The sequence below is a fragment of the Nymphalis io genome, chromosome 28 (genome assembly GCF_905147045.1).
Source record: "Nymphalis io chromosome 28, ilAglIoxx1.1, whole genome shotgun sequence".
Taxonomy (NCBI): domain Eukaryota; kingdom Metazoa; phylum Arthropoda; class Insecta; order Lepidoptera; family Nymphalidae; genus Nymphalis; species Nymphalis io.
In genome coordinates this window covers 6,810,382-6,834,188 of record NC_065915.1, presented here as the reverse complement: position 1 = coordinate 6,834,188, position 23,807 = coordinate 6,810,382, and the positions used below count along the sequence as shown (strand labels likewise).

At 40.0% G+C, this 23,807-nt stretch overlaps 6 non-coding genes across 6 annotated transcripts; 1 reads left to right on the top strand and 5 right to left on the bottom strand.

Annotated features, from left to right (window-relative positions):
* Positions 1-2,985: 2,985 nt before the first annotated feature.
* On the bottom strand, positions 2,986-3,104 carry LOC126779333 (5S ribosomal RNA). Its single transcript, XR_007670308.1, has one exon. It is a non-coding gene; the product is annotated as a 5S ribosomal RNA (ribosomal RNA).
* Positions 3,105-9,313: 6,209 nt separating this feature from the next.
* LOC126779355 (U1 spliceosomal RNA) lies at positions 9,314-9,475 on the bottom strand. Its single transcript, XR_007670328.1, has one exon. It is a non-coding gene; the product is annotated as a U1 spliceosomal RNA (small nuclear RNA).
* A 2,135-nt stretch (positions 9,476-11,610) lies between these two features.
* LOC126779374 (U1 spliceosomal RNA) lies at positions 11,611-11,772 on the top strand. Its single transcript, XR_007670347.1, has one exon. It is a non-coding gene; the product is annotated as a U1 spliceosomal RNA (small nuclear RNA).
* A 448-nt stretch (positions 11,773-12,220) lies between these two features.
* LOC126779332 (5S ribosomal RNA) lies at positions 12,221-12,339 on the bottom strand. Its single transcript, XR_007670307.1, has one exon. It is a non-coding gene; the product is annotated as a 5S ribosomal RNA (ribosomal RNA).
* A 5,022-nt stretch (positions 12,340-17,361) lies between these two features.
* LOC126779331 (5S ribosomal RNA) lies at positions 17,362-17,480 on the bottom strand. The gene has a single exon (XR_007670306.1). It is a non-coding gene; the product is annotated as a 5S ribosomal RNA (ribosomal RNA).
* A 6,165-nt stretch (positions 17,481-23,645) lies between these two features.
* Positions 23,646-23,807, bottom strand: LOC126779362 (U1 spliceosomal RNA). The gene has a single exon (XR_007670335.1). It is a non-coding gene; the product is annotated as a U1 spliceosomal RNA (small nuclear RNA).

Here is a 23,807-nt window from a genome sequence, read left to right as displayed (position 1 = left end):
TTATGCACCGGGGCCCTTGTTCACCTAGCTACGCCACTGTTTATGTTTAAGTCATGTCAAAGATATTGTTGTTCTCGCAAATAGAAATAGGTACAACACCTAACATAGTTTATAAGGAGGCGTTACAATAATTCTGTATATCTAATATATAAAAATCTCGTGTCACGGTGTGTATGGTCGAACTCCTCCGAAACGGCTCGACCAATTTTTATGAAATTTGTTATGTATATTTGGGAGGCATGAGAATAAGTCGTAAAGTATATTTCATACCGCTAGCTGATAAGGGTGTCCCTATACAGAATTATTTTTCTATTTTTTAGACATTTTTGTTTGTTTGTACTTTATTTTGATTAGCATTAAAAATACATATAACCCCAAATTTTGACCTTCCTAACCCATCATCCCATTTTATAATCACGATTTCAGTATTTTTGTTCGAACAATATCAAAATAATTACTTATAGTAAACCTCACGTCATTTTGTCATTTAAAAATTTGAAAATATTTAACGATTTATTTAATTGATAAGAAATATAAACGTGTTTTATGATATTGAAAAAGTTGGTAAAATACTAAAAGGTCAAATACATTATCGTTATACTGTTTTATCAGTAAATACAACAATTTGGTCTGTTTGTGTGTGTGTGTGTGTGTGTGTGTGTGTGTGTGTGTGTGTGTGTGTGTGTGTGTGTGTGTGTGTGTGTGTGTGTGTGTGTTACAGTGAAAAACGCCCGCAAGACGCAAAGGGGCACATTTGGGCCGTCGATAACCTATTAAAGCATCAAGCATGCGTGATAATAGAGCAGAAAGAACAGACGACCAAATCTAACAAAATAACGAAAATATGCATGTGAGTATGTCACCATTGGAAGGTTTGCTTTTCGGCACGTATCCAGTAGCACGACTGTTCCTGAAGTCCATTTGCACACGAAAAAATATCGCAAAGGACTTTGTTCCTCCCCGGGTCTCTTCTTCCCCAACCGTACATTGTATTTTTGTTATCGTTTTAATTTACACGGGACTTATATCGAGTCTTTATCGCAATTTTGTGGAGGAAAGGCAAGAAACCGAAATTGTAGCAAGTGTAAATAATGCAATCTTCAATTAATTCAAGTGTACATACATTACATACATTCAATATACACATGATTCGAGTGTTTACAGTATAATCATATGCTCAGCGTCAAAGCAATAGCAATATCAAGCTATTGTAACAATATTTAATTTATAGTAGACTCTGTTAAGATTGTTTGAAACTTTTAAAGACATTTTTGATGTTTAATTTATTGTTATAGTCTAAATTACTTTGACAATATTCAAAAAAAAATCCTTTAGAAATAATATCATTATTCTGAATCAAGTTTAATTAATTAATGCAATAGTTAAACTTAATTCCATTTGAATTCTGTTAGCAGCGCCACCTTTGAACAGACTATGTTTGTTTATATATTTTGTGTGAAATAAATCATCTCGAATTGTGTAAAATATTACATTATATTTCAAAAAATATTTAACAGTAATTCAATTTGTCTGTTTTAATAGAAACTGTTAGTTGCTAATAATTAAATCGATTGAACCCGCATTGGAGCAGCGTGGTGGAATAAGCTCCAAACCTTCTCCTAAAAAAGAGGAGAGGAGGCCTTTAGCCCAGCAGTGGGACATTCACAGGCTGTTACGGACGGACTCGTCTAGTAAATACTCGGTAAAGACTCGTCTTCGTTCTGCAAGTAGATCTCGTGAATATCACCGTAGTGGTTCTGTTGATCGTGATAGATTTCGTTATAAATCATCTCGAGTTGTGTAAAATATTACATTATATTTCAAAAAATATTTAGCAGTAATTCAATTTGTCTGCTTTATTAGAAACTGTTAGTTGCTAATAATTGAATCGATTGAAAGATTGATTGGCAATAAAAAGACGCGGTTGCCTTACTGGAATTATAAAAGGATTAATTTAAATTAGGAGTCACGGCAAAATTAAAATTCTTGAAAGAAGAAAAAATATGGAGATGGCCAACGTTGCGATGGCGAAATAGCCAGCGCAAAGATTATGTTCCATTCGTATGTATTGTGTTTATCCCATATTCTACCGCCAAACAGCAATATTTAGTATTGCTGTGTTCCGGCTTAAAGGGCGATGGAGCCAGTGTAACTACAGGCACCACGGACAATTTAGTTCCCAAGGTTGGTGGCGCATTCGCGGTGCAAGGAATGGTTAATATTTTGATAGTGACAATGTATATGGGTGGGTGTGACCATTTACCAATATTATAAAAAAAACAAATAACGGACCACTTTTTCAAAAGTTCTGTCTCATAATGTGGGACGAATGTGCAATGAGCCACTCACACACAAAATCCGTAGACATAACCTAAGAAGACAATAATAAATAAACGCATGAAAAAATTCGCAGGGTGTTGCTTTATGCTTATATGTATAATGACCATCAATAAGTCGCAAGGCCAAACAATGTCCGTTTGTGGCTTAGATTTGGGCACACCATGTTTATCACACGGACAAGTATACGTGGCATGTTCTCGGGTGGGCAAGCCATCGAGCTTATTTATTTGTTGGCTAAAGACGGACTGACAAAAAATATCGTACACTCAATTGCTCTTCAAAATTAATTAACTGCTTTAGGATAAAATATATTACTTTTTTCACTTTACATTTAACTTTTAATCAAACAATGAATATGTACATTAAATTAATGAAATACATTGAATTGAGAAAATGATTGGTTGGTGTTTTTTTGTTTTTATCGGCGGTTATCGTCTAAAGTGCTCCTTTCCTTTTTCTGTCATAGATGCCATCCCCACACACTTACAATAAATTCGTTACTTTTTATTTAAAAACTAAAATGTTCAGTATATATAATTTATATGACAGAACAAAGTTTGCCGGGTCATCTAGGATATCGGGTAGCTAGGATATCGCATTTTATAATAACATTAATTTCGTTTTGTTATTGAAAAAATGCAAAAGGGCCAACGACACGCGGTGTTCCCAGGCGGTCACCCATCCAAGTACTGAACGCGCCCGATGTTGCTTAACTTCGGTGATCGGACGAGAACCGGTGTATTCAACATGGTATGGACGTTGGCAACAGCACGATCAAAAAACACAAACATAAAACATTTATTCATTCTATAATTTTTATTGTTATTTGTATTACTATGTCCACTTTGTAATAAACATAAAAACCATATTGCTATAGCTTTGCATTCATTTTTTTCTCCTTTTTAAAACGTTTTGAGCAAACAGTATCTGGTTTGGCTGTTGATCTTGGTTATACTATTCCGAAATGGTTATAAAATAAATAAAATTAAAGTGTTTGTCTGCGATTTCAAAATGACTGCCCCTTTTACAGTTAATCTAGCTATTTGCGAGTTATCCAAACCAAAAAAAATAATTTTGCCTGTCCATCGATAAGGTTGTCCGGGAAATATTAGTCCATAAATGGTTAAAAATTGTAAATTGAAATAAACTTATTATTATAAGAAGCGTTTTTTATAGTTACGAGTTCTTAAATTCTTTTTTTTCGCCCAACGTCGCTTGCTCGCCCATACAATTTCGCCTAAATTTTCGCGTTATTCTTGATTTTATTTATATTTCTGTTTGTATAAAAAACTTTAATATATTTATTATACAGCACCAAAGCATACTCATTCAACAAATAGAACTCAGGAAAAATACTTTTTCCATATATATATATTATCAACAAAAACAAGTAGATTCGTAATGAGCATTTTAATGTAAGTACCTTAGTAGTAAAATTTGTCGTATATATAAGTTTTTACTTTGAGGATCAAACAATTAATTTTTACAGGCTAGTTATTGGTATTCGCTAAATATAAGCATAATTCAGAATGTTCGTAATACGGCCTTGATACGTTGAATACCGATAGTGTTGTCATAAGATTTGTATCGAAAAAAATGCATTTCAACGTTAATCTTAAGTTTATTGTTAATCTCGAAGATAATTTGTGAACAACGCCGTATCGCCAATGGTATACGTTGATAAAATCCTTAATGACTGTGACCCATTGAAATTAATTGTTACCATATTACGTTTCTTTGAAAGTCAAATACGTTGTCTAATATAGTACGTATAATACAAATTAAATCAAATAATTCTTTATTCAAATAGACTTATAAGGGTACTTTTGAATCACCATGTTATTATTATTACAGTATTGAATTAAATGTAAAGCTAGCACCGGTGATCTTCTAGTATACCTTTTTTTTTTTTTTTCGCTGGAAAAACGCAGTACGCGTTTCCCCCACGGGAACAGTGGGGGGTATGTGGGGCTCGCCGATGCCCGAGGCGCCGAGTGCGCCCCGAACAACGGAATACCCACTAAATAACCAGCGGTACCCTTTCCGTCATAACGAGGAGCGCCACGGGATCGCTTGCGCATGCTACCGCGACGCTCTGACGGGTGGTCTGCAGGCCTCCATTCTCTATGGGGATTACCAGGGTACTGAGAACCCCCTAGTCTCAGCGACGCCTATTGCGGCGGAGGGAAAAGGTGCGCATAGCGCCTCATTCTTCTCCCCAGTCTTCTTCGGCGGAGCAGGTTTGCAGTGGTGTCCTCTTCCCGCTCCCGCTCCGCGGCCTCCTTCTGCGACATTACATTTTCACAGAAGGAGACCATTTCCGACCAACACTCATCGCTTCCGAGCATCGCGTTGATGATGCTCGGCAAGGAGAGGTCTCCGCCGACAACTGCCGCCAGAGAAAGCCTCTGGGGCCCCCACGCGGCACACTCCGTCAGGGTATGTTGCGCCGTGTCGGTTGGCGCACCACACTCGTGGCAGGAAGGTGACATTTCCCGCCATGCTATCTTGTGCAGGTACTTACCGAAGCAGCCGTGTCCGGTAAGTACCTGCGTTAACCTAAACGAGAGCGTGCCTCGTTTTCTTTTGAGCCAGCGATTTAAGTGGGGACGTACCGCCTCCACTGTCGCCAGGCCCGCTGTGGGGGACCTCAGATCTTTCTCCCATCGGGCTATCAGGGCTTGCTGGGCTAGAGCCCTGATCCGCCCAACATCCGCCGACCCTGGACGGTCGCCGCGGTCTCTCGCCTCGGCCCGGAAGCGGTACACCTCTGCGAGCACCTCCGCCTGGAGTTCCCAGGGTGGATCGCCCGCGAGGAGCGTCGCCGCTGTCCAAGACTTCCAGCATTTCCATTCGGTCCACGGTCAAAGTTCTTCCAACTTCAGCCAGGTGGGCCGCCTCCCCAAAGTCCCGTCCCGTCGCGGTAATGAGGGTGTCGTCCGCGTAACAGAACACCCCCATACCGGGAAGGACGGGTGCCTTCAGAAGCCAATCAAAACCGACGTTCCACAGAATTGGGCCGAGGACCGACCCCTGTGGAACGCCGCAGCCTACCCGACGCCGGACCAACTTCCCGTCGCCTCCTGCCCATACGACCTCCCTGTCCTGGAGGTACGCCTCCAACAGTCTCCTCAGATAGATCGGCACCCCTTGGTATCGGAGTGCCTCTCTGATCGTCTTGAATGGGAGACTGTTAAAGGCGTTTGCAACGTCTAACAACACCGCCAGGACCACTTGCCCCTGGGCCACTGTTTCCGTGGTCCGAGTCTTCAGGGCGTTCAAGGCGTCGATCGTTGAACGGCCCGCCCTGAACCCGAACTGAGCCTCCGAGAGACCCGGACCGGCCTGGTCGAGGTGTTGAACGAGACGAGCTGCGAGAATCTTCTCAAACAATTTGCCCGTCTCGTTCAGCAGCACTATCGGCCTATATGCCGAAGAGGAGCCTGGTGCCCGCCCCTCCTTTGGCAAGAGCACCAACTTCCCTTGCTTCCAAGGCTTCGGAAACTGCCCGCTGCGCAGACATTCGTTGAACAGCTCCCGAAGTCTTGTACCTAGGTATTCCAGGGCATCGCACAGAACACGCCCTGGAACACCGTCCGGACCCGGCGTCCTGTTTTTGGTCCTCAAGCGGCCGAGGGCCATCTCCATTTCTCGCTCCGTGATCAATGGTGGGGCCACTAGGTCTTCTATCACAGAGCGAGGGGCCATCTGTGGAGGGACAAACTAGCCTGGGTGGGGAAACAGTTCCCCGACCAGGCGCAGAACGAGCTCCGGCGGCAGCGTCTCCGTCACGGGGGTAGTTTGGGTGCGGAATTTTCCGCGAACCCCTCGATATGCTCGCCCCCATGGGTTTAGGTTGAGGCTCACCAGCAGCTCTTCCCTCGCCTTCTCTTTGGCCCGACTTATTGCCAGCTGCAGGTCCTTTTTTAGCTGGCGGTAAGCGGCCAAAAGCTGTCCCTCCAGGTCCACATCGAGGCCGTTGCGTCTTCGACAGCGGACGTAGGCCCGCCGCGCCCGATTGCACGTCGCCCGAAGCTCGGCTATTTCGGGCGACCACCAGTACACATGCCGGCGCTGGGCTCTGCGACGGGGTCTCGGCATGGCCGCATCGCAGACCTCTTTGAGGGCACGGCTAATGCGGCCCGCCAGCTCTTCCACGCTGGCACCCTCCCTCCGTCCCGTGGAACCCCACCGTTGCACAATGGCGGCCTCCTTGACTAGCTCGCGGTCTAACTGGCCAAGAGACCACCTCGGCAAAGTGGTCGGCACCTTCTGGGGTTCCGCCAGCCTGCGAGAGATCTTCTAGTATACCTGACCGACGCGCTAACAATTGAGTCTAAGAGGCCACCTCTTGGACTCAACTACAATAAAGTTAGCAGTTAGTCTGGACATAGAAAAAGCCTTTGATTGGTCTTCCCAGGAACAATTCAACTGGATAACCAATTTTGCCTGATCGGCCCATCAAGGTTGTTGACGGTCCATGCTTAAAATTCGTCAATTCTGGTATTCCACAAGGCTGGGTGCTATCACCTACTCTGCTTCTTCTGTATATTAATGTTGGCAAACGACAGGACTGTAGACGCTTCATACACCGGCCGCGCTAATATTTGTCGAAAACACGTCGATGTATGAAAGTGCAATACTTTCATCACAAGCAAATTGAGGACAATATGCCGTGGCTCTTTATCGTAACTATCCAACCTGAATTGTGTGTGTATAATTCAAATATACGAAATGTATATTATATTCTATATCGATATTATCTTCTATCGAAAGCGGAAAGCACTTGTATCTCTACATGAAGAGTACGCACGGACTTATTGCCGATCACAGTTCTGATCAATCTGCATCATTTGTTAAAAAGTTTAAAACAAACAATAATAATAAGCTCACTAATTTCGCGTGATTTGTGAAAGAATCCGCAATCATAAGAACGACTTTCGGTAGATTACTTGTTAGTCTACGTGAAAATACTGCTCTTATTTTAGCATAAAATAATATATTGATAATCGTTCTAATATTATTATAAGTAAAATAACATATGTGGGGCGTCAAATCACAAAGAGGGATAAAATAAGTACGAAATTATCAACGCGCGTATCAAAATAATAATAATAATTTATTTATTTAAGTAACATTAATATTATAATAATAATTTACTGGTGGTAGGGCTTTGTGCAAGCTCGTCTGGGTAGGTACCACCCACTCATCAGATATTCTACCGCAAAACAGCAATACTTGATATTGTTATGTTCCGGTTTGAAGGGCGAGTGAGCCAGTGTAATTACAGGCACAAGGGACATAAAATCTTTGACATTTCTCACAATGCCAATGTCTAAGGGCGTTTGGTGACCACTTACCATCAGGTGGCCCATATGCTCGTCCACCTTCCTATTCTATAAAAAAAAAAAAAAAAGTAACAAGACTCATATACAAAATTACAAAAAAATAAAGTAAACACTACTATCTACTACTTATACAATTTACTGGTCCAGCCGAAACTTTACAACAGCGGTTTACAAATATACAGTAAAGTTTATAAAAGAGTCGCCCGCAATAACGATTGGGCGAAGTGACGTCACAGTCAAAACTCGGACGGAGCAGAAATTGTACGAGAGTGCCTACATATAAAAAAAAGTTTAAAAGATATTTTTTTTTACACATGTTATTATAATCACTTAAAGATTTTAATTATTTCAGTACAATTTTTTTTTTTTTTTAATTTTATTTCTTCCTAATTATTTACTACCTTACTATAAGTCTTTACTTCTAAGTTCCCAGTAACATATTTCTTTTAATGTGTAGAGATTTTTTTTACTTTTAGGGTTTATTAAATTTTGCATTAAATTGTTTAGTTGCATTCTTATTTACAGTTTCATTAGGTATGAAGGATTATATATTATTCTATTACTTGCTGCTGCTATACCCATGGACAACTGTATGTAGCATGATCACGTGCAGTGGCGAAGCTATCGTAGCTGGTGGTGCAGTGCACCAGGGCCCCGGAGCTCAGAGGGCTCACCTCAGCTTTGAAAAGAAAGGAGCATAAAAGAAAAAAAGAAATTTTTGTGTGGGCGGGGATTTCTGTTAAAAAACTTTTTTTCCTTTTATTGATCTCATCCGTATAATAAATATTCTATATTGTCATGTGCGTCGGTGTTTATATATTCCCATTTTCTTCTATTAAACACATAGAGATTCTACCCTTCATAGAGGCGACGTATGGATTTAGCTTACTAGGGATAAGTTGAACTCACTGTTTCCTATTCTTGTTCCTATCTATAATTTGGAAGGCCAATATAAGTTCCAGCTACACAGAAAGAGGGGATGAGGGCCCAATTCTTTTCTTTATGCACCGGGGCCCTTGTCCACCTAGCTACTCCACTGTTTACGTGTAATCATGTCAAAGATATAGTTGTTCTCGTAAAGAGAAATAGGTACTACACCTAACATAGTTTATAAAGGAGGCGTTACAATAATTCAGTATATCTATATATTTAATTATTAGAATAGTAATAATCGCAATATAATATATCCATAAATATGAAAGCTAAGATATGACGTAATTAAGATGTTTTGGTCTTTTTATCCCGTTTAACTTGATTTACGATTATAACGCAGACAAAGCAGCGGGCCAAGCGATAGTTCCTTATAAAAATAAGTATCTACATTTGAATGATCACGTTTCTAGATTGAATTGACTGTAGAGCTACCACCTATTCGGAATATACCGAATAGAGCCGTAGAGTAAGATCAAAGGAACTGGCTTTCAGTTGTAAATCTATTTTACTTTTGGCTGCCTCGATAGTCTAAATATGGTTAGCGTACTTACAACTCTATAAAGCGATCGATTTCTACTGGTGACATTTTAAATCTTAGGAGTGTAGGACTTTAATCGCTCCTAGAGAATTTGGTTATTGGCCGATTATTTTAATACCATAATTATATTTAAATTATATACCAGTTATTTTAAGGGGGACGGCGCGTACGCAGTCCCCACTACCAAAAATTACGCGTCCGAGTTATCCGCATTAGGGATAATCGCAGAGGTCAACCCGTCCGCAGTGCAATGGACAGGCCTCGCTCTGGGGGAACCGCCTTCATGATCACGGTGTCCCCTACACCAGGTAAGTATGCATTGCTCCTCGCCAGTCACCCTTATGTATTTCGGACTACGAATTTCGTCAGCGCGATCTTATCTACTACTAGCGACATCTATCGTCTCAGTGCCGTAAACGTAACATCGTTCATACAAGTTAAACACTTACAATTATTAGGATAAGCCTTACAAGCTAGCCGTTAAGCCAAAGAGGCGCTGCTGGTACTAGACGATAAAATTAAAATAATCGCGCTGACGAAGTTCGTAGTCCGAAATATATAAGGGCATTTTTTTTTTGATTTTGCACTATTGTGGTATTGGGTGTCCCCTGTTTAAAATAAAAGATAATGTGAAATTGTAGTATGAAGTCACAATCAGAAAACCGTTTCATTATTTCTTCAATAAAACTAGCAGTTGATGGTAATAAAGCCAGATTTTAGACACAATGGTATTCAAACCTTACAACCATTGAATGGGACATGGCAAAATATGGGTCCATTGATCATTAAATACTTTTTTTTAATATAAAAAAATAAAATAATTTGTTAATATTATCAATATACAAAATAACAATTAAACTTTACAATTTATTAACACAATACTCGTATTTTTTTTTATATCCTAGGACATTTTTCACACACGGCCACCTGATCCCAAATTAGGCTTGAACAAATCTTGTGCTATGGAAACCAGACAACTGATATACTACTACTACTTTTCTTTTAAAAATACATACTTATATAGAAAATTACACCCAGACTAAGGACAAACAGACATGTTCATGCACACAAATGTCTGTCCTGGGTGGGAATCGAGCCCACAACCTTCGGCGTGAAAGGCAAGTATCTACAAACCACGCCAACCGGCTCGTCATAAAATAAAGCCTTAATTAATGTTTATTAAGACACACTAACATATTATTGTTGTAGATATTGAAATGGCACTTACTGCGAGAGTAAGAAAATAAATGATCTAACGTAAGATAAAAAAGAAAAGAAGCGAAAGAAGTGGTGAGAACAGAAACGTAAATAGAAAGTAAAACAAGTTTTAAATAATCAAAATACTACACTATCTACAAAAAAATGAAACTGCAAGAAAAAAACGAAAAACGAATAGGAAGAGATTATTTCGAAACTACAATAATGCCCTAATAAAATTCTATTGTTAAAAACAGCACTTCAAACAAGCAAGAAAGCAATTGTATTGTTACAAAATTGTAACACGAAAAAATCCAGCCTAAAAGAAAACATGGATATAATTAAAGCCAGAGAAGTTTTGGAAAGTTAGTAAATAGAAATTTAGTTAGGTAGCTTAGAATAAAATTCAATGCTTTTATAAAAATGTGTACGACTCTACATTTTACACCCCGTTCCGTTACTGTTACTACGTTACTGTTAAATATTTCTAAATAATGATGGACAAAGCTCAAAGTATCTTTTACATTTGTTGTTGTGTAATTTTATTAATTTTATCATTTACTTATAATATTATTTGGATCTTTTTTTTTACTATTAATAGGTCAGCGTTTGACCGTTGACTTGCCTGATGTTAAGCATCGACACGGTCTAAGATGTATCACGCGTGCCTATAAGAAACCTGTTTACTCTGGATTTGAAGACACCAACATTGTACCTATCGGGAAATAGGGACTCAGACGAAGCATTCCAAAGTTTCGCAGTGCGAATGATGAATGTAGATTCAAAGCGCTTCGTACGTAGGCGGGGAATCTCAAATTAATGCCAAAAATGATGAAATATAAGTATGTTTTTGGTCGTTTTTTTAACTAAGAGGATGTACAATTGTTGATCAAATTTTGATAAGTGCTTATAATGAAAAATTAGGAGAAGATTTGTGATTTAAGTACTTTATCTGGTTACATAAATATATGCGGTTTTAATATTATTTTACCTTAAAATCAAGGCAAAATAGCACGTAACTCAGTGGAAGAAAATACCAGGGTCGGACGCATTTAATTCGCAATATATGAACTAAATAAACTACACAGTGTTTTGTGTGATTTCTGTGTTTTTATGACAATTTAGACACTACTGATTTAATGAATGTTGATATTATTCCTACATAAAACATATGTGCTAAAAATAATACCATTTTTTAAAATCACGCAAATTTTTAAAAAAATGCCCATAAAGGCGACCGGCGAGGAGCAAAGCATATCTACCTGGCGTAGGGGACACCGTGGTCATGAGGCGGTTCCCCCAGAGCGGGGCCTATTGATTGCACTGCGGACTGATTGACCTCTGCGATTATCCCTAATGCGGATAACTCGGACGCGTAATTTTTGGTAGTGGGGACTGCGTACGCGCTGTCACTCTTAAAAATAATTCTATATGATTTAAATATATTAATAGCATTAAAATAATCGCCCAATAACCAAACTGTCTAGGAGCGATTAAAGTCCTACAGTCCTAGGATTTAAAATGTCACCAGTAGGAGGCGGTCGCTTTATAGAGTTGTAGGTACGCTAGCCATATTTAGACCATCGAGGCAGCCAAAAATAGAATTACAACTGATTATCTTGCCGATTTTTTTCGACAGAATCGAGTACGTGGTAGGTGGTGGAATTACGAGTAGGTGGTAGCTCTACAGTCAATTTAAACCAGAAACATGACGATTCTAATGTACTTACTTGAGTAAAGAATATTTTGATTGTTTTTTTTTTGTTTTATAACGACTATACTACATGATAACCATATTTGGGTAAGCAAATACCAGATATACGCTCAAAATGAAATTTAACATGAGAAAAATGAAATATAAAAAGGCCAACGACACGCGGTGTTCCCAGGCGGTCACCCATCCAAGTACTGAACGCGCCCGATGTTGCTTAACTTCGGTGATCGGACGAGAACCGGTGTATTCAACATGGTATGGACGTTGGCGATAGTTCAATCAAATAACATAAACGAAACATTTATTTTATCTTTATTTTACTGTTAACGACGACTTTGTACTAAACATCAAAATCATGTTGTTATAGCTTTATGTAATTTAATATATATAAAATCATTTTGTGACGTCAGTCAGTTAGAAATCATGTAAACACACATTGGTGTTTTTAATATTAGTAGGATAAGGAATAATACCAAATCAAATAGTTTGATGATACCTACTCGTAACATAATTTATGGTAGAGCTTTGTGCAAGCTCGTCTGCTTAGGTACCACCCACTCATCAGATATTCTACCGCAAAACAGCAGTACTTGCTATTGTTGTGTTTCGCTTTGAAGGGTGAGTGAGCCAGTGTAATTACAGGCACAAGGGACATAACATCTTAGTTCCCAAGGTTGGTGGCGCATTGGTGATTTAAGCGATGGTTAACATTTCTTACAATGCCAATGTCTATGGCCGTTGGTGACCACTTACCATCAGGTGGCCCATATGCTCGTCGGCCTTCCTATTCTAAAAACAAAAACCATAACTCTTATAATCAGATGGGATGGCAATCCGACACGACCGGGAAGAGGCACGGGAGTGTGTATTTCCAACTTCCATACTCCGGGCCGCTACTGAGAATCTCGATAGAAAAACCCAATAAGATTTATTGATGGTTTGAACCAAGGACCTCGGGAACTGCGGAATTATATACAGCCACTAGACCAGAGGCAATCGGAATGATAATAACATAGTCTTAACAATCTTCGACCGAATGTATCAGTTCCTTGTACCGGAATATATTTAAAAAAAGAAAAGTGCGTCATCGCCCTTCATAGAAGAAGAATATCACTTTTGGCGCGAAGTTCTAGTGCTTCGAATATGCAATTACCTGAATTGACATTTTTTGTTATTAATGATTAATTTGTTTGTTTGTTTGTGTATTTCTTATTATAAAATTGAATACTTATTTATAAATTATTTTAAAAAAAGTCATTTTCGCTTCTGGTTTGTAAGATCAGAAGTGGGATAGACCGCGTGTTCTCTTGTGCTCGTTTGCCATCCAATTAGTAAGCTCTTTAGTTCTATTGCATTTTAAATTTATAAGTGTGTTTTGTTTTTATTACTATAAAGTTACCGGTAAATTAAATACTCGTCTTCGTTCTGCAAGTAGATCTCGTGAATATCGCCGTAGTGGTTCTGTTGATCGTGATAGATTTCGTAATAGGTCGCGATTACGAAGTTCTAGAACCAGTTTGGAAAGTGGTATTTCTGTCCGTGTATACAGAGCCCACAAGTAGTTATTATTTGGTTTTAATACTTGTGCTAAAGGTAAAACAGGATCATTTGATCCTTGAAAGCGCGAAGCACCCAATCCGAGCGATAACCGTAATGTCACGTGTCATATTATAATTCAAAACGTACCCGTTGATATTCTGATAGACAAAAAAACTTAAATATTATAACTTTTACATAATTTCAACTTATCGCTTGATGCGCGGGATAGGAAGTCAGTAAATTGAAACCATTTCTTAAGTAACGGTTATGAAATAGAACCTTCTAGAAAAGAGCGTACTCATTCCTTAAAGGCCGTCAACGCACCTGCAAGTACTCCGGTGTAAGAAGGATTATATATTTTTCTATTACTTGCTGCTGCTGTACCCATGGACAACTATATGTAGCATGTTCACGTGCAGTGGTGAAGTTATCGTAGGGCCAGGTGGTGCAGTGAACCAGGGCCCCGGAGCTCAGACGGCCCTCTAACCTCAGCTTTGAAAAGAGGAGCATAAAAGAAAAAAAAATTGTGTGGTCGGGGATTTTTCTGTAAAAAATTGGTTTTTCCTTTTATTGATCTCATCCGTATAATAAATATTCTGTATTATCATGTGCGTCGGTGTTTATTTATTTCCATTTTCTTATATTAAACACATAGAGATTCTACCCCTCATAGAGGCGACGTATGGATTTAGCTTACTAGAGATAAGTTGAACTCACCGTTTCCTATTCCTGTTCATATCTATAATTTTGAAGGCCAACATAAGTGCAAGCTACACGGAAAGACGGGATGAGGGCCCGATTCCTTCCTTATGCACCGGGGCCCTTGTTCACCTAGCTACGCCACTGTTTATGTTTAAGTCATGTCAAAGATATTGTTGTTCTCGCAAATAGAAATAGGTACAACACCTAACATAGTTTATAAGGAGGCGTTACAATAATTCTGTATATCTAATATATAAAAATCTCGTGTCACGGTGTGTATGGTCGAACTCCTCCGAAACGGCTCGACCAATTTTTATGAAATTTGTTATGTATATTTGGGAGGCATGAGAATAAGTCGTAAAGTATATTTCATACCGCTAGCTGATAAGGGTGTCCCTATACAGAATTATTTTTCTATTTTTTAGACATTTTTGTTTGTTTGTACTTTATTTTGATTAGCATTAAAAATACATATAACCCCAAATTTTGACCTTCCTAACCCATCATCCCATTTTATAATCACGATTTCAGTATTTTTGTTCGAACAATATCAAAATAATTACTTATAGTAAACCTCACGTCATTTTGTCATTTAAAAATTTGAAAATATTTAACGATTTATTTAATTGATAAGAAATATAAACGTGTTTTATGATATTGAAAAAGTTGGTAAAATACTAAAAGGTCAAATACATTATCGTTATACTGTTTTATCAGTAAATACAACAATTTGGTCTGTTTGTGTGTGTGTGTGTGTGTGTGTGTGTGTGTGTGTGTGTGTTACAGTGAAAAACGCCCGCAAGACGCAAAGGGGCACATTTGGGCCGTCGATAACCTATTAAAGCATCAAGCATGCGTGATAATAGAGCAGAAAGAACAGACGACCAAATCTAACAAAATAACGAAAATATGCATGTGAGTATGTCACCATTGGAAGGTTTGCTTTTCGGCACGTATCCAGTAGCACGACTGTTCCTGAAGTCCATTTGCACACGAAAAAATATCGCAAAGGACTTTGTTCCTCCCCGGGTCTCTTCTTCCCCAACCGTACATTGTATTTTTGTTATCGTTTTAATTTACACGGGACTTATATCGAGTCTTTATCGCAATTTTGTGGAGGAAAGGCAAGAAACCGAAATTGTAGCAAGTGTAAATAATGCAATCTTCAATTAATTCAAGTGTACATACATTACATACATTCAATATACACATGATTCGAGTGTTTACAGTATAATCATATGCTCAGCGTCAAAGCAATAGCAATATCAAGCTATTGTAACAATATTTAATTTATAGTAGACTCTGTTAAGATTGTTTGAAACTTTTAAAGACATTTTTGATGTTTAATTTATTGTTATAGTCTAAATTACTTTGACAATATTCAAAAAAAAATCCTTTAGAAATAATATCATTATTCTGAATCAAGTTTAATTAATTAATGCAATAGTTAAACTTAATTCCATTTGAATTCTGTTAGCAGCGCCACCTTTGAACAGACTATGTTTGTTTATATATTTTGTGTGAAATAAATCATCTCGAATTGTGTAAAATATTACATTATATTTCAAAAAATATTTAACAGTAATTCAATTTGTCTGTTTTAATAGAAACTGTTAGTTGCTAATAATTAAATCGATTGAACCCGCATTGGAGCAGCGTGGTGGAATAAGCTCCAAACCTTCTCCTAAAAAAGAGGAGAGGAGGCCTTTAGCCCAGCAGTGGGACATTCACAGGCTGTTACGGACGGACTCGTCTAGTAAATACTCGGTAAAGACTCGTCTTCGTTCTGCAAGTAGATCTCGTGAATATCACCGTAGTGGTTCTGTTGATCGTGATAGATTTCGTTATAAATCATCTCGAGTTGTGTAAAATATTACATTATATTTCAAAAAATATTTAGCAGTAATTCAATTTGTCTGCTTTATTAGAAACTGTTAGTTGCTAATAATTGAATCGATTGAAAGATTGATTGGCAATAAAAAGACGCGGTTGCCTTACTGGAATTATAAAAGGATTAATTTAAATTAGGAGTCACGGCAAAATTAAAATTCTTGAAAGAAGAAAAAATATGGAGATGGCCAACGTTGCGATGGCGAAATAGCCAGCGCAAAGATTATGTTCCATTCGTATGTATTGTGTTTATCCCATATTCTACCGCCAAACAGCAATATTTAGTATTGCTGTGTTCCGGCTTAAAGGGCGATGGAGCCAGTGTAACTACAGGCACCACGGACAATTTAGTTCCCAAGGTTGGTGGCGCATTCGCGGTGCAAGGAATGGTTAATATTTTGATAGTGACAATGTATATGGGTGGGTGTGACCATTTACCAATATTATAAAAAAAACAAATAACGGACCACTTTTTCAAAAGTTCTGTCTCATAATGTGGGACGAATGTGCAATGAGCCACTCACACACAAAATCCGTAGACATAACCTAAGAAGACAATAATAAATAAACGCATGAAAAAATTCGCAGGGTGTTGCTTTATGCTTATATGTATAATGACCATCAATAAGTCGCAAGGCCAAACAATGTCCGTTTGTGGCTTAGATTTGGGCACACCATGTTTATCACACGGACAAGTATACGTGGCATGTTCTCGGGTGGGCAAGCCATCGAGCTTATTTATTTGTTGGCTAAAGACGGACTGACAAAAAATATCGTACACTCAATTGCTCTTCGAAATTAATTAACTGCTTTAGGATAAAATATATTACTTTTTTCACTTTACATTTAACTTTTAATCAAACAATGAATATGTACATTAAATTAATGAAATACATTGAATTGAGAAAATGATTGGTTGGTGTTTTTTTGTTTTTATCGGCGGTTATCGTCTAAAGTGCTCCTTTCCTTTTTCTGTCATAGATGCCATCCCCACACACTTACAATAAATTCGTTACTTTTTATTTAAAAACTAAAATGTTCAGTATATATAATTTATATGACAGAACAAAGTTTGCCGGGTCATCTAGGATATCGGGTAGCTAGGATATCGCATTTTATAATAACATTAATTTCGTTTTGTTATTGAAAAAATGCAAAAGGGCCAACGACACGCGGTGTTCCCAGGCGGTCACCCATCCAAGTACTGAACGCGCCCGATGTTGCTTAACTTCGGTGATCGGACGAGAACCGGTGTATTCAACATGGTATGGACGTTGGCAACAGCACGATCAAAAAACACAAACATAAAACATTTATTCATTCTATAATTTTTATTGTTATTTGTATTACTATGTCCACTTTGTAATAAACATAAAAACCATATTGCTATAGCTTTGCATTCATTTTTTTCTCCTTTTTAAAACGTTTTGAGCAAACAGTATCTGGTTTGGCTGTTGATCTTGGTTATACTATTCCGAAATGGTTATAAAATAAATAAAATTAAAGTGTTTGTCTGCGATTTCAAAATGACTGCCCCTTTTACAGTTAATCTAGCTATTTGCGAGTTATCCAAACCAAAAAAAATAATTTTGCCTGTCCATCGATAAGGTTGTCCGGGAAATATTAGTCCATAAATGGTTAAAAATTGTAAATTGAAATAAACTTATTATTATAAGAAGCGTTTTTTATAGTTACGAGTTCTTAAATTCTTTTTTTTCGCCCAACGTCGCTTGCTCGCCCATACAATTTCGCCTAAATTTTCGCGTTATTCTTGATTTTATTTATATTTCTGTTTGTATAAAAAACTTTAATATATTTATTATACAGCACCAAAGCATACTCATTCAACAAATAGAACTCAGGAAAAATACTTTTTCCATATATATATATTATCAACAAAAACAAGTAGATTCGTAATGAGCATTTTAATGTAAGTACCTTAGTAGTAAAATTTGTCGTATATATAAGTTTTTACTTTGAGGATCAAACAATTAATTTTTACAGGCTAGTTATTGGTATTCGCTAAATATAAGCATAATTCAGAATGTTCGTAATACGGCCTTGATACGTTGAATACCGATAGTGTTGTCATAAGATTTGTATCGAAAAAAATGCATTTCAACGTTAATCTTAAGTTTATTGTTAATCTCGAAGATAATTTGTGAACAACGCCGTATCGCCAATGGTATACGTTGATAAAATCCTTAATGACTGTGACCCATTGAAATTAATTGTTACCATATTACGTTTCTTTGAAAGTCAAATACGTTGTCTAATATAGTACGTATAATACAAATTAAATCAAATAATTCTTTATTCAAATAGACTTATAAGGGTACTTTTGAATCACCATGTTATTATTATTACAGTATTGAATTAAATGTAAAGCTAGCACCGGTGATCTTCTAGTATACCTTTTTTTTTTTTTTACGCTGGAAAAACGCAGTACGCGTTTCCCCCACGGGAACAGTGGGGGGTATGTGGGGCTCGCCGATGCCCGAGGCGCCGAGTGCGCCCCGAACAACGGAATACCCACTAAATAACCAGCGGTACCCTTTCCGTCATAACGAGGAGCGCCACGGGATCGCTTGCGCATGCTACCGCGACGCTCTGACGGGTGGTCTGCAGGCCTCCATTCTCTATGGGGATTACCAGGGTACTGAGAACCCCCTAGTCTCAGCGACGCCTATTGCGGCGGAGGGAAAAGGTGCGCATAGCGCCTCATTCTTCTCCCCAGTCTTCTTCGGCGGAGCAGGTTTGCAGTGGTGTCCTCTTCCCGCTCCCGCTCCGCGGCCTCCTTCTGCGACATTACATTTTCACAGAAGGAGACCATTTCCGACCAACACTCATCGCTTCCGAGCATCGCGTTGATGATGCTCGGCAAGGAGAGGTCTCCGCCGACAACTGCCGCCAGAGAAAGCCTCTGGGGCCCCCACGCGGCACACTCCGTCAGGGTATGTTGCGCCGTGTCGGTTGGCGCACCACACTCGTGGCAGGAAGGTGACATTTCCCGCCATGCTATCTTGTGCAGGTACTTACCGAAGCAGCCGTGTCCGGTAAGTACCTGCGTTAACCTAAACGAGAGCGTGCCTCGTTTTCTTTTGAGCCAGCGATTTAAGTGGGGACGTACCGCCTCCACTGTCGCCAGGCCCGCTGTGGGGGACCTCAGATCTTTCTCCCATCGGGCTATCAGGGCTTGCTGGGCTAGAGCCCTGATCCGCCCAACATCCGCCGACCCTGGACGGTCGCCGCGGTCTCTCGCCTCGGCCCGGAAGCGGTACACCTCTGCGAGCACCTCCGCCTGGAGTTCCCAGGGTGGATCGCCCGCGAGGAGCGTCGCCGCTGTCCAAGACTTCCAGCATTTCCATTCGGTCCACGGTCAAAGTTCTTCCAACTTCAGCCAGGTGGGCCGCCTCCCCAAAGTCCCGTCCCGTCGCGGTAATGAGGGTGTCGTCCGCGTAACAGAACACCCCCATACCGGGAAGGACGGGTGCCTTCAGAAGCCAATCAAAACCGACGTTCCACAGAATTGGGCCGAGGACCGACCCCTGTGGAACGCCGCAGCCTACCCGACGCCGGACCAACTTCCCGTCGCCTCCTGCCCATACGACCTCCCTGTCCTGGAGGTACGCCTCCAACAGTCTCCTCAGATAGATCGGCACCCCTTGGTATCGGAGTGCCTCTCTGATCGTCTTGAATGGGAGACTGTTAAAGGCGTTTGCAACGTCTAACAACACCGCCAGGACCACTTGCCCCTGGGCCACTGTTTCCGTGGTCCGAGTCTTCAGGGCGTTCAAGGCGTCGATCGTTGAACGGCCCGCCCTGAACCCGAACTGAGCCTCCGAGAGACCCGGACCGGCCTGGTCGAGGTGTTGAACGAGACGAGCTGCGAGAATCTTCTCAAACAATTTGCCCGTCTCGTTCAGCAGCACTATCGGCCTATATGCCGAAGAGGAGCCTGGTGCCCGCCCCTCCTTTGGCAAGAGCACCAACTTCCCTTGCTTCCAAGGCTTCGGAAACTGCCCGCTGCGCAGACATTCGTTGAACAGCTCCCGAAGTCTTGTACCTAGGTATTCCAGGGCATCGCACAGAACACGCCCTGGAACACCGTCCGGACCCGGCGTCCTGTTTTTGGTCCTCAAGCGGCCGAGGGCCATCTCCATTTCTCGCTCCGTGATCAATGGTGGGGCCACTAGGTCTTCTATCACAGAGCGAGGGGCCATCTGTGGAGGGACAAACTAGCCTGGGTGGGGAAACAGTTCCCCGACCAGGCGCAGAACGAGCTCCGGCGGCAGCGTCTCCGTCACGGGGGTAGTTTGGGTGCGGAATTTTCCGCGAACCCCTCGATATGCTCGCCCCCATGGGTTTAGGTTGAGGCTCACCAGCAGCTCTTCCCTCGCCTTCTCTTTGGCCCGACTTATTGCCAGCTGCAGGTCCTTTTTTAGCTGGCGGTAAGCGGCCAAAAGCTGTCCCTCCAGGTCCACATCGAGGCCGTTGCGTCTTCGACAGCGGACGTAGGCCCGCCGCGCCCGATTGCACGTCGCCCGAAGCTCGGCTATTTCGGGCGACCACCAGTACACATGCCGGCGCTGGGCTCTGCGACGGGGTCTCGGCATGGCCGCATCGCAGACCTCTTTGAGGGCACGGCTAATGCGGCCCGCCAGCTCTTCCACGCTGGCACCCTCCCTCCGTCCCGTGGAACCCCACCGTTGCACAATGGCGGCCTCCTTGACTAGCTCGCGGTCTAACTGGCCAAGAGACCACCTCGGCAAAGTGGTCGGCACCTTCTGGGGTTCCGCCAGCCTGCGAGAGATCTTCTAGTATACCTGACCGACGCGCTAACAATTGAGTCTAAGAGGCCACCTCTTGGACTCAACTACAATAAAGTTAGCAGTTAGTCTGGACATAGAAAAAGCCTTTGATTGGTCTTCCCAGGAACAATTCAACTGGATAACCAATTTTGCCTGATCGGCCCATCAAGGTTGTTGACGGTCCATGCTTAAAATTCGTCAATTCTGGTATTCCACAAGGCTGGGTGCTATCACCTACTCTGCTTCTTCTGTATATTAATGTTGGCAAACGACAGGACTGTAGACGCTTCATACACCGGCCGCGCTAATATTTGTCGAAAACACGTCGATGTATGAAAGTGCAATACTTTCATCACAAGCAAATTGAGGACAATATGCCGTGGCTCTTTATCGTAACTATCCAACCTGAATTGTGTGTGTATAATTCAAATATACGAAATGTATATTATATTCTATATCGATATTATCTTCTATCGAAAGCGGAAAGCACTTGTATCTCTACATGAAGAGTACGCACGGACTTATTGCCGATCACAGTTCTGATCAATCTGCATCATTTGTTAAAAAGTTTAAAACAAACAATAATAATAAGCTCACTAATTTCGCGTGATTTGTGAAAGAATCCGCAATCATAAGAACGACTTTCGGTAGATTACTTGTTAGTCTACGTGAAAATACTGCTCTTATTTTAGCATAAAATAATATATTGATAATCGTTCTAATATTATTATAAGTAAAATAACATATGTGGGGCGTCAAATCACAAAGAGGGATAAAATAAGTACGAAATTATCAACGCGCGTATCAAAATAATAATAATAATTTATTTATTTAAGTAACATTAATATTAAAATAATAATTTACTGGTGGTAGGGCTTTGTGCAAGCTCGTCTGGGTAGGTACCACCCACTCATCAGATATTCTACCGCAAAACAGCAATACTTGATATTGTTGTGTTCCGGTTTGAAGGGCGAGTGAGCCAGTGTAATTACAGGCACAAGGGACATAAAATCTTTGACATTTCTCACAATGCCAATGTCTAAGGGCGTTTGGTGACCACTTACCATCAGGTGGCCCATATGCTCGTCCACCTTCCTATTCTATAAAAAAAAAAAAAAAGTAACAAGACTCATATACAAAATTACAAAAAATAAAATAAACACTACTATCAACTACTTATACAATTTACTGGTCCAGCCGAAACTTTACAACAGCGGTTTACAAATATACAGTAAAGTTTATAAAAGAGTCGCCCGCAATAACGATCGGGCGAAGTGACGTCACAGTCAAAACTCGGACGGAGCAAAAATTGTACGAAAAAAAAAGTTTAAATGATATTTTTTTTACACATGTTATTATAATCACTTAAAGATTTCAGTACAATTTTTTTTTTTTATATCTTCCTAATTATTTACTACCTTACTAGGTTGTCTATAAGTCTTTACTTCTAAGTTCACAATAATATATATTTTTTTTATTTAGTTTTTTTTTACTTTTAGGGTTCATTAAATTTTGCATTAAATTATTTAGTTGCATTCTTATTTACAGTTTCATTAGGTAAGAAGGATTATATATTATTCTATTACTTGCTGCTGCTATACCCATGGACAACTGTATGTAGCGTGATCACGTGCAGTGGCGAAGCTATCGTAGCTGGTGGTGCAGTGCACCAGGGCCCCGGAGCTCAGAGGGCTCACCTCAGCTTTGAAAAGAAGGGAGCATAAAAGAAAAAAAGAAAATTTTGTGTGGGCGGGGATTTCTGTTAAAAATCTTTTTTTCCTTTTATTGATCTCATCCGTATAATAAATATTCTATATTGTCATGTGCGTCGTTGTTTATTTATTCCCATTTTCTTCTATTAAACACATAGAGATTCTACCCCTCATAGAGGCGACGTATGGATTTAGCTTACTAGGGATAAGTTGAACTCACTCTTTCCTATTCTTGTTCCTTCCTTATGATTCTTTCCTTATGCATCGGGGCCCTTGTCCACCTAGCTACGCCACTGTTTACGTGTAATCATGTCAAAGATATAGTTGTTCTCGTAAAGAGAAATAGGTACTACACCTAACATAGTTTATAAAGGAGGCGTTACAATAATTCAGTATATCTATATATTTAATTATTAGAATAGTAATAATCGCACTGTCATAAATACGAAAGTTTGTGTGTGTTGTGAACATTTGTTACTTCGTCACGCTTTATCACAGCTAAGATATGACATAATTAAGATCTTTTGGCCTTTTTATCCCGTTTAACTTGATTTACGATAATAACGCAGACAAAGCAGCGGGCCAAGCGATAGTTCCTTATAAAAATAAGTACCTACATTTGAATGATCACGTTTCTAGATTGAATTGACTGTAGAGCTACCACCTATTCGGAATATACCGAATAGAGCCGTAGAGTAAGATCAAAGGAACTGGCTTTCAGTTGTAAATCTATTTTGCTTTTGACTGCCTCGATAGTCTAAATATGGCTAGCGTACCTACAACTCTATAAAGCGATCGATTCCTACTGGTGACATTTTAAATCTTAGGGGTGTAGGACTTTAATCGCTCCTAGAAAGTTTGGTTATTGGCCGATTATTTTAATACCATAATTATATTTAAATTATATAAGAGTTATTTTAAGGGGGACGGCGCGTACGCAGTCCCCACTAACAAAAATTACGCGTCCGAGTTATCCGCATTAGGGATAATCGCAGAGGTCAACCCGTCCGCAGTGCAATGGACAAGCCTCGCTCTGGGGGAACCGCCATCATGATCACGGTGTCCTCTACGCCAGGTAAGTAT